Here is an 18,671-nt window from a genome sequence, read left to right on the forward strand (position 1 = left end):
CGTGCATTAATCTTAATATTGGACTACTTTCGCAGACTTATTAGTTATATAAATTATAATTATGTTTTTATTTTAGATTACGAAGTGACAAAGGCCTTTTTAAACACACGGGAAACCCAGTTTCATTACTTCGGACCAAACATAATTACTTATTAGTAAACCATTATAATAAAGTCAGATATGATAAAACATGTAATATTATGCTGTGTATAAAATAATAATTTTCATAGAAATAATTTCTTTTGGAATTTAATATTAAAATTATGTAAAGTTTTCATCCGTTAATATATAAAGGTGATTCATTAGCTGGTACTTTATACTAAAATATAATAGAAATATTTAAATAGAAATAAGTCTTAAATATATTTTACTTAAAAAAAGACTACCTGCAGCGGTAATTATTTATTACATCTCTATTGTGTATTACATCTAATGCAATTATTGTGGTTTTATTTTTAATAGATACGTCTATTTTTTATTTACTTAAGATGAATCGGTTTTGGACATATGAATGATATGTAACTTTTATTTACAGACATAATCGGTTTTAGAATTAATAACCGACAATTAATTTTTAATAAATTTCAGTCTTAGCTGGTTGTTAAAATAATGTACACAAACATTTAAATATAATTTAATTTAATTTAATTGTTATAAACTGTATAGAATCGTATATTTTGTGGAAAAAAATATATTTTTATGTTAAATATTTTGATTATTACGTGGCAGCTATAATTTAATGATGATTAAACACAGAAGGTACCATTTACATTTATAAACTATTCATAAACCATAAATTAAATTACAATTTGTTATTTATACAACTATATTATTATAATCAATGAGAACTAAACGAACGTTGGCATATAAATACTTTTGGATTTTAATAAAATATGATATTATTTTAATTTTAAAATTAAAGTTAAACTAATATTTGCCTCGATTAGGTATATTGAAAATGATGTAATTTATTTATGAATGATACAACATAATACAGTAAGTGTATTCATTTTAATTAGTGTACGATAACTAAATATCAATTACACCGCGAATTTATCATTAATCAGAAAATCTTAAAGACAGTATCAAATGATACATTTAATTAAAGCTGATTGAGAAAATAGGATAAACCCCTTAGAAGATTACTATTTAATATATACGAGTATATATGTAATACTATTGGGAATTGGGATCTTAATAATCCACGTTAAGTTTTATATCGATGTACATTATTGGTTCCAGTTAAAATAATTAATTATATTATATCATGTACTTTGAACAAGGATTAAAGTGCAAGTATGAAATAACTATATTACAATACCTTTGAATGTATTATATATATACCTGTTGTAAAAAGCAATAAAAAAGAGTTGTTGACTATAAAATGTGTTCTAGTTACACAATGAAATAAAAAATTTGTTGTGGGCATAATATAGTTTTTTTTTTTATTTATATTATATTGATAAAAAGGTTTCTCATGCAATTTTTTTTCACTTTAAACATTAAACAGTTCCTTTATACATTTTACAATACAGTTTATATCTCGATTATTTATTTTTCAGATTTGTGATAAATGCGCTTTACACGATAGAAAATATTGTAAAATAGCAAAAAAAAAAAAATGTCAATATACTAACTACGAAGTGTATCTTAATGACTATAGTCTATAATTATTTGAAAATTACATTATAAATTCGTACGTGACATAACGATATAAAATACACATTTTTACATTTCAGGTTTACTTTTGAAACATTAACATCAAATTTTTTGCATCGTTGCACCATTGACAATTCGTATTTATTTTACTATCGGCATATTGTATAAATAACTATGATCGTTACATTTTTTATTGTCGTACACTATTCCATCGCTTTTGTTATACGGTTGATATTATTTTGATTTTTACAGCATTTACTGTGGTAAATAATAATTGGATACCTCTAATTTGACGAATCCCTCACGGCCTCACAATGAACCAGATTATATTATTACGTTATACACAGTATTCCACTATTGCGTGTAATCTTCGTGCACAAAATATTATGGGTATTTGAATAGGAATATAATTTAGTTCGTGCAAATCTAATCGGATGGCGGAAACTATCAGCTGTGACTGAGAATCGCAGTAAATCGGGACAGAGCATTTATGTCCCGAAATTAATCCTTGAAAAAACAATGCGTATATACACACGCGGCAATGCTATCGCAGTACAAAAGTGTATTTAATAAATGGAAGGGATTTACGTTCGGATACAAAAGGGAAAATTCAAGATTAGTCTGGTTTACGAGCTGTAACAGAAGGTCAGCTGTAGCTACGACGACGAACTTGTATAAACTAGCGTGTGTATATTATTATTCAATATTATACTTATGCAATTAGACATGTTAACATGGCGATTCTTTTAACAGCAAACATTCATCATTTCGGAAGTATTAACGTTTTAAAAATGTTTTTACATGAATTGAAGTAATTATAAAACGACATTTTTGAAAACATAATATAATTTTAATTATTTTTTATCGCCACGATTTTTTAAGTTCTTTTACTCTTTTAAACGATAAAATAATTTATTTGATTATATTTCGTCTTATTCCTAAACGTTTTTATTTTCTTGAGAATTTTTATGTAAAAAACTGAATTTTGAATGAATAGTTAATTTATAAAATAGTCATACTTAACCTAACTAATAGAAGTCCGTTTAAGTTTTTGTTAGTATATACGTTTATATTAGTTATAAGCTGTGCACACGTACACAAAATATTAAATATAATATGCATCTATACATATATACAGTACCTATATCATAACTCCTTAAATACTGAGCCAATAAATTGTTAACCGGAACGATAAATATGTATTGATGTCTTATTCGTTCACCCTGCACGTTACGTTTTTTAACGAATTATTATGCTTTTATGTATGGTTAATTACAAAAATGAATAGGTAAGCAGAAGCTTATTTTTTATAAAAAAATATGTTGTGTCTAATATGAGTATAAACATCAATGGACTTCATTATAATGTGTTATCGAGAAACATGTAGGAAAGCCCGTTTACAATATATGGATCGTGATGCTGTGTATACTTAACCTATATTCACGGATATGACGATGTTATTGTTATTTTATACTCCTACTTATTTTTTCGATTTAAGTTATTATTTATGGTGAAATTATTCCGGTTATTTATATTTATATATATATATATTCATTGTATAATTATTATTATTTATATAGTATTGTTTTGGTAGCGTTAAAATGAATTAATGTATTATTGTGACCCATATTATATGAGTCATGCGGACTGCGCAATATTCCAGTATAGAATTGCCTTTTTCTTCACTACGTAAATCATATTTTTATACGATTATTTCACTGAGTATACCTACTCGTATACCTACAACTGTTACTAAAACCTATGACATGCGGCGCGTTGTTGAGTGTATATACATCGTATAAAGTACAATATTATGGTTTTGTTCTGACAATTTATTGTAGACTTAAACCTTTGTATATGGTGTATGCTATTCCCGTCGGAATCAATTAGACAAGTCTGTATAGCGTATATATATAATACACACACATATACACATATATAGTTCAAACGTATACAACATACCACAATACCAATATAATTTAATATAGTTCATTCGCATAAATCAACGCGTCCCAAGTGTTCATGAACATTGGCTATTTTACACGTTGTTATTGTTATACTACTTTTGTTGCAGGCGTACGCGTGAATTTGATTTTGACCTAGTAAAGTTTAGAGCGTTTTCGGTGGTGAACGTGTGCTCATTGTGTGTGTATTAATATATATATATAAAGAGAAGGAGCAGCTGCATATGAAATCCCCATTTAGAGCCCCCCCGAGAGCGTATGAAATCTAATAAAGTAAGGTCCGCGCGCGGCTTTCTCTGGGTTTTAGATATTTCAACAAAAAATAAAATTCAAAGCATATATATATACTTGTTTAGCTTCCTGTGTACAGTGGGACATGAAGGCTGACTAATTGGAATGGGAATTCGTGTATACACGGTTGTAACGGCTGGCAATACTAACAGTATCGGTAGACTGCCACTAGACGGTCAATGTTTTTGGTAAAAAATATTATTCTTGAAGGACTCGCATGGTTATTTGCGGAACACTAATATGAATAATCAATAAAATATTTCCACCTATCGGGAATATGTATGTGAAAAAATGACGGGTACGTTAGTTTGACGATTAAGCTATTATTAGAGCATGGGTGGATTCAGAGCTATGATTTGGGGCTAGGGCACTTGTTTAAATGCACTTCATACATATTTTACAAATTCTTAATTCTTAAATATTAGTATCAAATCCATTATTTATGTTTATTCTTAAATCGTTATTATAAAGATAATCCTTTTTTCCTTATAAATTGCTAATTAGATGACTAAAATAAAACTGCTGTTGTATCTAAATCAAAATTTGAACGAGAAGTTTTTGAGTTATTTAATTTTGTTACTAAAGATAATGGATACACGATAATGTAGAATTTTAAAGATAGGAGGGTTAAGATGATTTGAAAACTTTAGTAATTAATATTAACTCATCGACATTTTTTAATGTAAACGTTAGTATAATACGTAAAAACTAGATCTGATATTATCTACATAAGTTTTATATTTATGTAAATCTATTTTTAAGAACAGTTATCCATAGTTTATACAAATTAATAATTTAGAAATCAATCGGTCGAACCTTAATTTATATATATCAAAATAATCTATTTAGAAATATGGTACATAAATAAATTCCAAGAATCAAAATCTGTATATTATTATCATTAAAGAACAAAATGGTGGAGATTTTGCTCGTTGAACCGTTTTGCACTATACTATAATTTTAAATTTCTTACTTTTATATATATATATAAAACAGGTACTTATTTTGTTTATAAATATTTCAGAATTCAAGTGCAATAAAAGTATGAAATGAATACAGATTTTATTATTTTTACTTAAATTCTTTAAATTAATTAAATTATTAGATTAATTATTTTATTTTGAAAAATATGGAATCATATACATGTCATATAATAATGTATATAAGTATATGGACGTGGCGTGAAGTCTGATGAGGTGAGCTTAGCCGCCTGCATCTTCTGGATCCGTCCATTTATTAGAGTCGACTGGCTCATCTATATAGTTTGAATAATTTAAACGAAAATACGAGTATTACCATTCTTATAAATATATTATATCGGAATTCTGTTATTCAAATCCTGTGTATTTATTCATTTAAAATCATGCCGACGTAATAATGCAAGATTGAATTAATATGCTACGCACTTATAATGGGCCATAATAAGCTTACCAACCTACAGTTATTTTTCGAGTAAAACGTCCGTTTAAATTAGACTCTAACTGAATTTACCTGACATTAATTTTAATGACTTCAGCACTTAGGCGATGAATATATGTATATATATCTATTCTCCAGTGAACCATATTTTAAGTACACATTATCACGGTTCGTTCTTATATTTTAACCACACATCATGAACTTTTAGACATTGAGTTTTGAAAATCACGAACTGAGACGTTATGCATTAAAATATATATTAACATAAAACGAAGGTATGGGTATATCCAAAACCATGATGAAAATTATTACGTATTGGTTATAAAGTTTTGGCATACTCGGAAAATAAACTATGCCTAGTACAAAGGTAGGTATATCGTAAATTTAAACTCGATGATATTACATGTTCCATCCGAGGAACGTAAAGGTAAAAAGTTTTGTGAATAAAATATGTTCATAATACGTATATAATACACGTGTGTTATTATCATGAAATGTTATCGATTTAATAGAACACGTTACACTGAATGTTTAATATTGTATCGATTAATTTGACCACACGAAATGAGTTTCAAATCAATTTTGCGTTAGTTTATCTAAGTTTAGGTATATTATATTCTTGTTGTGTCAGCCTGTCCGTCAGTAATTACTGGTGCATAGTTACAATTTTTGATTTGGTTAACGAGGCGATAATTATATTGTTTGTAATATTATCACTAATAAGTAATAAACTAATAAATATTAATAAAAACCAGTGTTCGAGTTGTATACAATTGATCTAATTGAATTCGTTAGCATAAATAAAACAGGATGTATTATATTTATTTTAAATTATCTTTTGCACATGTTTTATCGTCTACTTAAAATATTAATCCCAGTATTAATATTTTTTGCTATAATACTTTTTGTAAATCTGTATAATATAATGTATATATGTATACAGAGGCTTACCGTTTTTTGTTATTGTATAGGTTCTTTGTGGTACATTATTATTGTTAATAGAATTAAAATTAAATTCAAAACATTTTATGTGACGCACAAAGTGAATATATTTTTAAGCAAATATCACATTAAAAGAACGTATTTAAATGAGTTAAAATGTTTTTGCTTGTTTGATTAATAATAGGTACTTGCGGGGAAAATTAATTAAAAATGTACCTCTATAAAACGGAAAATCACACATAAATGTATTATTATCATTACGTAGTCCGTAATCATTGTATATTATGTATATATAACGTAATTTTCTTCTACGCGTCTTCAATTAAATTGTTTACTTTGGCAAATTGTGTTGGATATTTATGATTACCACATAAATAACACTAATAATAATAATATTATCTTTGGGCGAACGCTGAGGTGGTGTTGTATACGAGACCTGTAATCGATAACCATATAGAAGAAGGAGTGAAATAATACCGTTATTGACCCCTCTCTCGCTCCACCATGCTTTCACCCGTTCTATAGGATAGTTTCGCGTATTTCAATACTCTCATACCATGTATAGTTATATCCCACGAGAAAACATTTTTCCTATCTGTACCTTTAATAACATAATAATCGGATAGTATAGGTATATCGGATATATTTATATATATCGCGATTGCTCTCTCTCTCTCTCTCTCTCTCTCTCTCACCATATCGCAATAGAAATATATTTTTAATATGTGTATATTTTGTACGAACATATTTTATGCGTCATATCGAATTGAAATGTAATGTAAGACGTGTATCATGTATATTATCAGCTATGCATTATATTATAATATTATTATACAGGTGCGTTGCGAGAAAAATGACTCTTATTGCGCGCACACGACACACCGTGCTAACACGTAATTCACTTAGCATGCGCTCAACTCGATTTTTTCATTTATTAATTAATTATTTTTTTCGAGTTTTTAAGCATCATCAGTTGACTAATTAAGCACTACATTTTCAAAAAATTTGATTTGCCGTATCGTTTAAAGAGTTGTCTATAGAGTATGGAGATACGTACTAACTTTATTTTGGTATTAATATATCTTATGCCTCGGGGTCAAAAAAAGATTTTCTATCATAAACCGTTACTTAAAATTACCTGTTGATATAAATAAGCAAATCTCAAGATCACGACATAAGATCAGTAATATGTGTTATGGCCTGTCATAAAAAATATAATTAATGATCTTATGTTTATCTACTAGCAATTTTCGAAAATATATTTTTAAATAAAAACCAACCTTTTCTGTGATATTTCGGTTTGTAAATTATAAATGTGTATACATATAGTAATAATAATATATACCTTAATAATATAAAATATACTTGTATGTAATGTTTGATCCATAATTTATACTTTTTATAAATATTATAAAATGTTAATAGATTTATATTGATTAGGTACTTTAATGTTCAAATCATCATAGACCCCACTTCTTCTATATCTATCTATTACTGTGAATCTTTTATATTTATAGTAAATAAAGTTAAATTATAACTAAAAAACTACCCATTTGAATTTCGATGTGCATTGAAAAATATTCGAGTAGGTACACAGTCCTTAATTAATATATTTAAAAATTCCAAAAAATTTTAATTTGGATTAATTTACTATCTAACGCTTTGTGAAGTATCCTGTATATACAACAATTTAAAATATTTTCTTGTAAACTACGTATAGGTGAGCATATATTATTAAATTAGACACCTACCGCCTGTTATAATACATATATATTTATGAAATATTATATATTATTATATTATATCAGTACAATAATGTATTATGTATGTCATGAAGTTTTCTCGTCGACAGTCACAGTGCATGTGAAATGTGTTCAAACGTGCACTTGCAGCGGTTTCGTATAATATACTTCGCATATATTGTTATATGTGTTCAGTATACGTTTACGTGAGCATATTTTGCCGACAAGACATTTGTTACGTAATATTTTTTCCTCGAAAATAAGAAAAGCATTCGCAAGTTTCGTCACTATTGTCTGTATCCGCGATACTATTCGTTACCTTCCGTTATAGTGGTGCACGAGTGCACATTACAGACTACAGTAATAATTTAAATTCGCACGACCGTCAAGACGGAGCCATACACATAAAATAGAGAGGGTATAAGGTATATATTATAAAAATTAAAAATTTGTGATGATGATATACGTGTCCCGAAGTCTATTTAAACCATAGATACTACATAATTACCGTTTTGATTCTATCGAATTTTGCGTGTTTCATACATATATATTATAGTATTTTAAGTAGATATGTGTTCAGGGTATTGTATACTTAATATGTATTAGGTATACCTATAATTATTTATAAATTTATAATATGTAATTATCCTCAATACGTACATTTTAATAAATCAAAAACTATTTGTGAGAACTTCGATTTACATACATAAACATAAAACAAAATTAATTACATCCTTTAAAATTTACAATACAAAAGAGGATGATTAAAATTGATCAAAATTAAGTTTGTATCGGCACAGGAGGACTCTTAATTTGCATTATAAATTTGAATAAAATCAGTAATAAAAAAAAAAATTGAGGTAGTATGCTCAGAAAACTACATTCATCTTCTTACTTATAAAAATTTTTTGGAAATTGTATACACAAACATATTTTAACATACAATTTATATGACGTCTCGTTTTTTCCGTTCTCACAAATTATTATTCAATTTTATATAAGTGATACGGGTGACGAAAAAAAAAATTCTAAAACAAACAGATTCAAGAAGGTGGCAGTAAGGGGTTACTAAACCCTCCCTTGAGCATGATAGGCCAGTGAGCTTCAGTAGATTGCATATATATATATATATATATAATTGTATTACACTTGGCATGGTCGTCACGGGGTTTCACGTCTCTCTAGGGACGCATTCGTCTATGTCTACCTTCTGAACTACGGTATAACATGTATGTTGGTGGCAATCGAAAGAGTGGTGGTGGCTTTGATTATAGGTAAGTATTTTGTATAGGCATTAACGATATAAAAAGTTAAGTGTTATGTTTAACTAAACTACATAACAAATTACTTTTAAAATTAAATTCTAATTTAATGAGTTATTTTTTAGCATGATATACTGTATAGTTATACTAATCAGGTAATTTAATTTATTGTCATATTAAGTTAATTTTTACCTAAATAAACACTATATGTTTAAAATATAATTTGTTATGTATTAATTATTGTTTTTATGGGAATAATAATCTGAATGAGTATTATTTATTGTAAATAAAAAATTGTAGACTATCGAAAAGTTTAATGCACTATTAATGGGATATCAATAGGGATAAAATATAATGTATACAAGTTCTTTCCTATATATATTTATATGGAAAATTACGATTTCATTTCAATTTTAAATTTCATAACAATAACATAACTAGGTGACCCAGTTCGATGTTTAACAATATGATCTTTTAAAAATTAATTTATTAATTAATAATTAACCTAAATAATTTAGAGCTTCAGTTAATAAGATTTATTATCATTGGACTAGACTCCCTAATCCGTTTCTGTGTATTATTTTTATTATATACATCTTTTTTTGTGTATCTGCATTGTTAACTTTTATTAAAATTATCTATTGTCCTATGATATACCTAAACGTAAATGGGTTGTAAAATATGCCAGTTTGAAAAAAAATGTAACTAATTTCTAACTAAGTTAAGTTACTTTTTTTCTTAATTAACTTTTACAAGTTAAAAACAATAAAAACAAAGAAAAGTAATTCTTTACTTTAAACCTTTAACACTTGCATTCATTTACAATAATTTAACTTGGCTAGTTATAACAGCCTCGGGCTCATAGCAGTTATGTGCGATAATGGTGCGTCGTTACTCGTTACACTTGGGGCCAAGCGGTGATCAGAAATTTTAATATTACTATTAGACAGCTAAGATTTATACGTCTGAAGGCACGTCCCATTTCGATATCCGCGCGTGTTGTATATTATATTTGTATGCACGTGCAGTAATACTACGACGATGTTCCGATCGGAATAATAATGTACGGTTATATTATGATAAAAGTATAAGAACGCGACAAAAGAAATGAAAAAATAAAAATTAACGACTCGATAATATTCCGGACGGCAGTCGCGTGCTCCAAGCTTTTCCGCACACCGATGAAAAAAAAATATACGACACGAAACACCATTATTATTGCGTACGGAGAATGTATTAAATTTATCGTTCCGACGAGACTTTTCGCTCCGATAAATCCGTAAATTCCAACGATGTAACAACAACAACAACAACGGCAACGGTAATAATAAAAATAATAATAATGATCGAACGCTCATACCTTTACCGGGAAAATTTGAGTACTAATAACACGCATAACGACGTTAATCCGGCAAGCTCTTCTCATCATCCTCTCGACATTCGCCCCGAAACCCCATAATTATATGCTATTAGACATGATTTGAATAAAGCTGTGTGCAATATTATTATATAATAAATATAGTTTGTTTTAAATTATTACCGTGTATATTATAACTTTACCTAATGGAGTATAAAACACAGAGAAGACACTTAAAAGGGTTGAAAATCTAGAGGGTACTGTCCAAAGTATTTTGAAAAAACTCACCCATATTAACAAGGACTACCCCATTATATAGTATAAGAATATTAATTAACTATATTAAGTTTCGTCGAATAACTTCCCACTCTATAGTCTGCAACGATTCTACGAATTGTGTCATTGTGATATTCTCTTTCTCTCATTTAATTGTCCCAAATTGTCATAGTAATGCGCCTGCCTTTGTATATTTTTCCAGCATAGACATTTAAAATATTTTTGTGTTCCAACAAAAACTCATTATATTATTATTCCGTATTTCAATATTCTTCAGCTTTAATTTTATCGTTTAATTTTTATATACTTTTATTTTGAATACTAATAGTATTTAATAATAACTGCTTATCTGACGAAATTTTTTCATAACACAAAATTAGGTTTTGATAAAAAAAAGTTATATTATATACTCTTGAGGTTTAAGGCCCAAACTAAGGTACCGTTGATGTGTTGTCAATTTTTAGTTTTAAAATCGTTCTAATATACTCCCAGAGCATAGTTATGTAAAAAAAAGAGGTGGCAATTGAGTTCTGATCTGCTATACTGTAGTATAGGTGTCAAACGGGTCATTGTGATGGACGTGTTAAGTTGAAATTCAATGATATACCATCATTGTATACGAAAAATAAATCTAAGCGAAGACGATCTATCAGACATAGACTAAATATAAATTATATTTTTGATATTTCTATAAATTAATTCATTTTACTATTTTTAATTTAGCATGTTTAATTAATTTTTGTTAAAATAAGTTCGTTTGAAAGTGCTGTTGTGTGTACAAAATATAATAATTATACGTAATATTCTATAATGTCCTCATCAATAATGTTTTTAAATTATAACAAAATATCAAAAAATATTTGAAAAGACAGTTATTTATGGATCTAATGTCGTATTAAGTTGAAATTCAAACGCTCAAAAAATTAAATGTAAATAACGCATAAATAAAATGCATTCAACTACTTATCGTGTATACATATTACATACACATAAAAAAAAAACCACACATAATTATAAAATAATTACTCCGCATATTAGAATCTAAAATATATAAAACATTCTATTGGTTTTTATTTTGTTTGGATTATGTAGGGTTATTTAAATTAATGTAGTAGGTTACGCGGTTCACGGCGGATTCAAATGTTAAATTGATAATATATTCAAATCCAGAAACAAAAGTGGAACACATCGCTTAATAATTGTTTGGTTAATTTACAGTTTAAACATTGAATTTATTGTTTTGTTTTTAATTTGCAATGAAAATATGTTGTTCCGGTATTGACTTAATACAGTACATTAAAGGACTGAATTAAAAATAATTTATGTAAATTTATTTAAAACGCTTTTATAGAATACCAAAGTTAAGAGTTTTAATTGTCAATTTCCATTAAAGGCAATGAAAACAGAATCGTGATTTTTATATTAATAGCTAGAGTTGTTTAAAATTATAATTTATAAATACTGAGTTCACGCTTATAAATCTTATAAATGTCAAATTAAATTAATAGTAGAAGTAGTAATATAATATTGTGATTATATAGTGGGTATGTATATTTTAAAAGATATTGGAATTTAATAACTTGACTCTTAACATGTATTCTTTTTAAATTATTATATCTAATTATTAACAAAATCATACTACATATCTATTTATAAATAAACATTTTAAAATTTTAAACTACCAAACTTTGGATGAAGTTTAGATTGTTAGAATAAAAATAATCACATCAATTTGCCACAATATCTAATTGTCTATAATTTATAAGACGATCACAAACATGATTTCAAAATATCTGAATACTTTTATCAAAAATTATGTAATATGTGTTTATGCATATTGGTATATTATGATAAAAAATTATCATATTTTTATATTTTTTTTTTTTAATTATTTAAAGTAATATAATCACACTGCAAATTAAAATTAATGCAAAGCATAATTAAATATTATATATTTAAAATACAGCATAATAAATTTAACAAAAGTGATGAAAAATTAGAAATTGACGTGATGATAAGTGTTGACATTTTGACATGTATGCGGTTGACACGTTTAACACGTCATCCACACCTCCGAGTAAGACCGACGAGATTAAGGTATGTGTCAAATAATTCACAGTTATCCAACACGTACAGAAGGTGTGGAGAACTAAAACTAGAATTGTGAATTTCTGTGACCTTTCATCGATTAAAACAAAAATATAAACTTGAAAATGCAACCCATATTGCGCGTATGCGTGACGTTGAGAAAGCACGTAAAGTTAAATTTGGTTTTCGCAGAAAATGTGGTAGTATAGATTTGGTGTCTTTACAATCTAAATATTGACACACTGTTTAATTTGTGTGTGTGTGTGTGTGTGTGTGTAATTTAATACATAAAAATACGTAATAGTCAACCTTTTTGAATACTGTTGAATATCTGTATAATTTATAACGATAGCCAAAAAAAAAAAAAACGTTCAAAATTTGTCGTTACACTCAAAATTGTGTTTTTTTTTATGTTATATGCCTAGGGATTGATTACACCTATAATATTAGATTAATATATGCCATAAAATATTATACGGTCGTTTAAGTGCAGGTTATATAGGCGCTGATTTTTATGTTGTATTAGCCGATAATGTCGTTAAATGTTATTATAATCAGTAATTTTGTACATACAAATAGGTTTAGGGAAATTTACTGGGACCTTGAAATTAATGTTGTTTTATCCAAAATGATAATGCAATCAATGTTCTTAATTTATATATTTGAAAAGTATTTTAAATACTATCTTAGATGTATTTGTATTTAAAAATCAAATATTATTAAATAAATACTTTTCAAAAATCAAAAGATATTTTTGTCACATTCTAGATTATTGTTTGTCGATAATCATATATTATTTCATTTTTCACTTGAACATTTAAAGAAGCAATATTTTCTTTTGTCTCACTTAATCGTTTTTTTTATTAAATTTTAGTAATTGTATAGATATGTAGCGAATAGTAATAAATTTATTTATTTTTTCAGTATACAATTAAGTAGGTATAGTACAAAGTTTTAATGATACTTATATATATATATATATGACATTATAGTAACGTTTAAAATAAATTATCATAAAATCAACTTTGTATACTTGAATAAATAAATTTAAAAATTGTTTGAAAATTTTTTTTTTTTTATTATTTATGCATTCTGAGTATTTTTATTTGTGCTTAAATACTTTTGAACTGATGTATCTGAGACTGTATTTCAATAACATTTTAAAAGTATTTTTACATGATTGTTAATTATGTACGTAAGTGAAGCGTAATATTATATTATCCAAAAGTTGACGATAGTGAAGTGGCGTAGAGATAAAACGTTAAGGTTGATGTTTTTAAGCTTTTGCGGAATGTTCGTTGTGTTATGACGAGCATTGGTAGCATTATCTGTGGTATCAGGCGCAATAACTTTACTTTGAAGTTTTGTCGTAAATGTATTGTTTGATATATTAGTTAGACGTCTGTGGGACCATGATGACCACGTCTGTGGTTGAATCGATGGAATGAATAAATCAATATGGGTAAACAAGGGGTTGGTCATAATTAAATTTTGGTTTATTCCATAAATTATTGTTAATATATTATCACTGGAGTTTTGATTCTGACAAAATTGTTTTATTAATATTGTTATTATTTATGCAACTTTAATGCAATTATAGTAATTTTCTTCTGTTAGTTATTCTTGTAAGTTGTATACAAACCGTATTACCTGACTAATATAATATGTAGGACATAAATAATCACATAAGCAAAGAGCTAGAATTTGAATGCTAACGAGACCGCAAAATCGTTAGTTTACACTATCTAAATGTTTCTCAACGTTGAGTAAATATAATTATGGCTTTATTTACATTGGTTGTTGTAATTATTTTATAATTAATAGGTAATTTTTAATAGCACAAAATAAATTTATATTATCTGAATTATTATATTTTATTAAATAAAAAGACCTGATTTATGATGTCTTGATTGTAACATGTAAAATAAATAAATCAATAATTTATTATTTTAACACGTTCGATGTAGATTTCGAAATAATATTATTAATTTAAATGATTAAATCAAATATTATTTTCTGGGTTAATGAATAATTGTTTAGGTATAAAGTATATTGATACCAATAATAATATATCAAGATTTTAAACCCGCGAAAAGAAGCATAAAATTATTTACTATCAGTGGATGATGCATTTATTTTATTTTATGTATTAATCGTAAAGTTGTTTGTATTTTACTTATGAGAAATTAATTTAGTGAAAATTAATATTTTTTTGGATCAATTTGAAGGAAAACTTTTAATTGAATAATATTTTTAAGCGGTCTGTATATTGTGTAATAGATGCATACAATAATAAAAAATTAAATAATAAAATTACTGTTGAACATTTATTATATGTATTTTGAGCTAATCTTATTATTTATTATCATTCTTAATATAAGTAATAGTTGTTTTATTGTATGATAAGCTTTTCACATATAAAAATAAATAGAAATTAAAATTAAATTAATTTAGAACTGATTAACATAATTTGAATATTTCGTATTTTGTCGTTTTTTTAGAAATAACTTGCTGATTTATTAAAACAATATTTGAATTTTTCATAAATACCACAGAAACAGTGTTTAATTGAATTGGTATTTGGTAGCGCTTAACCAATCTACTGCTTGTGGTAAATATTCAGGGTAATATTATTTTTTATTATTCATATATTTTATTTTTTTTTTCGTGACACAGTATTTGTTGATTGAATTAAGTTTTTTTTTAGTAAGGAATTATTTAATTTAAAATTCAAGATGCTCAAATTTCAAAATTGAATATCTTAGGAAAAAATCTTTGATAAAGTAAAACATTAGCTCAACTCTCAATTTGCATATTTTTAAAAGCCCTGATGCATAATTAAGATTGATTTAACCAATTAAAATGTTTTTATATTTTTAGTAACAAGTTTCCTATATACACGTGTCTGGCGTAGAAAAGGGTATAGTTATTTTATTATGAACGATGAATTTTTAATGGCAAATTAATCGATGATACATTATACAATGCTTGTACAACCGAAAATATTGTTGATAATATTATTTTCGTATAAAATGGTTTTTAATTTTAATTAATTAATTTATTTAGAAAAGATAGCAGTTTCAAAATTATAAGCGATGTAAAAAAGTGCCAATTTAGTTGTAAAATAAAATTATTTTTCTATAACACTCGATTATTAATAATAATATATGGAAAACTAAAAAAATAATCCCTCTTCAATATAATGTCATGTACATTAAAATTAAGTTATAAAAATCAGTTTTATTATGTCATACAAATAAATAATAACTTTATTTGCAGATAGAAGTAACAAAAATAATAACGTTAACCATATCACAAACATGATTATATATTTTATGTAGGTTTTATTACTCGTAAATTTAGATAAATAAGTTAATATTTTATAATACCAACAATGTTAAATGTCGATTAATGAATTATGAAAAATAAAAAAAGCACAGTTTGAAATAATGTTATTTAAAATTTTGAGCTAATAAGTATTGAAACAATTTGGAATTCGTTCGTGAATAAGTGTCATATTTTTTCAGTAAATTATCATATATTTTTTAACTTCAAAAATACGATTAAGTCAGGTTGTTTAAAAAAAATATTAAATTTATAAATAATTTAGAAAAAGCATCTTTTCTTAATGTTAAGACGTGGTAGATTTGTTTTGTTTTTTTTATTTATAAATTGTGAATCTTTGTTCATGAATTATCTTTATATTCACTTATTTTTTTTGAAACCTTTCAAGAATTTAAACCAATATAAGTGAGTTAGAACTTGCAAAAAATCTCGTTTTCTTAAGCTGAGAATTTATTATTACATTTAGATTTCAAAAGGTATAACTGCACATAATTTCCCTACGCAAATTCAAGAGATTTTCTACTCCGTTCTCATGGTTTTTATATCACGTTCAGTATTTTTTCAGCCGACTGTATAGCTAAATAGAAACAAATAAAAATCGAGCCAACCACCGTTTTTTTTTTATCCAATTCGGGAACTGTAATTTATTACCTACTGAATGCAATTAGAGCGAATTTAGCTCAGTAATTATTATCTGAGGTTCACGTTGTTATAATACACAAGTAGATATATGTAGTTGGTTTAAAAGGACTATATGCGCAGCAGATGAAATTTACGGGGCACGTACGATCGGATTTTGTATCCTTTGTTACATTACCACGGTAATCACTTTCGATATACCTTTTAACTTGGAAAAAATTAAAAACTATCCCTCCAAAATGATTTTGCATAGCTGTTACCCAGCGACTGATTATAATGACTTAAAATGATTATTTCGTAGATTCTGCGAGACATTTACACAGAACTTAATGGATTTTGTACATCATAATATTTGAGTTTCATCCATTTGTTCTCGTGTCAGTTATATAACTTTCGTAGGTAGCTATACATATAAATAGGTAGGAGGTATCTATAATAATTATAATTAAAATACCACGTGGGAATAATGTCGGATTTACTTGGAGTTCTGTTATTTTAGTTACATATTTTAACCACATCATAACATGCATCAAATAACATTCCACGCATAACAATATAAAACCTAGTTTTGGCTAGACATACGCATATATAGATGAGTATACTTTAGGGCACAGGTACAACATTATCTCAAAATCGCAAAACTATTATTTTCACAATATAAACGGATTCTCATATCTAAGTTTCAATGAAAATATGTATTTATTTATTAATCCAGTAATTATTGTGCCCATATAAATATTGTATATTATTAAAAATAAAGAAAAATAAATATTAAATAAAAACATATTTATATTTATATTCAATTTGCCGTGTTTATTCAATATTTTAACCATAAAATAAAATATGCTGTAATAATTAAAATTAAAATTATTATTATTTTTCTATTTTAGTTCTACAAACCCATAAATGTATTTAAGACTGCAGTCGCCAAAGGAATAATAACTATCTCGACTAGAGTATGAAGGTTTATTTTAATTAAAAGTTCATAAATGTTAATAATAATTAAACAAATAGGTACATCTTAATTATGTCACGAAAGATAAAATTTGTATTTAAAAATAACTTAATAATTTTAATAAAAAACTATATACAGTTGAGTCGCGTTAACTTGAAGTTGAAGGGAGATAAAAATTGGCTTCAAGATATGTATTATTCGAGGTATCTAACTCAAATTTATATTAATTTATATTTTTAAGGGAATAAAACAAAAATCGAATTGTCAAGGTTTTCGAGTTATCATGAGTCGACTGTACCTACTATTTATTGCATTAATAATTATACATATAATTTATATTGAGTAATTTACTGTGCCTCTTTACCTCTATATTTTTCATTAATAAGTAAAATAAATTAAGAACTTTATTTGAAAATAATTAGATAAGAGTTAGCATACTTGATGAATCTTCTTATAAAATAATAAATTACCTATGCATGTTATATTATCACTAATTTGTGGTAGATGGATATGAAAAACGAAGAATTTAATAATGATAACAATTAAATATATAATATTATATATTAAATAAATGTTGTTGTAAATTGTTAACGATTATCGTATAGTTTCAATAAATCTTTATATTTCATAATATTATCTTCTAAAAAACTATTAGTATTGTATGGGTAGCACTTACAATACAAATTACCGATTATAACTTAATTTAAATACCATTAAACCATTATGATATAT

General features: G+C 26.1%; 1 protein-coding gene across 1 annotated transcript in view; it reads right to left on the minus strand.

Annotated features, from left to right (window-relative positions):
• LOC113560461 (calbindin-32) overlaps positions 1–18,671 on the minus strand; it is a 62,788-nt gene that overhangs the window by 12,418 nt on the left and 31,699 nt on the right. The window lies entirely within an intron of this gene.

This window comes from Rhopalosiphum maidis, chromosome 4, assembly GCF_003676215.2.
Source record: "Rhopalosiphum maidis isolate BTI-1 chromosome 4, ASM367621v3, whole genome shotgun sequence".
Taxonomy (NCBI): Eukaryota; Metazoa; Arthropoda; class Insecta; order Hemiptera; family Aphididae; genus Rhopalosiphum; species Rhopalosiphum maidis.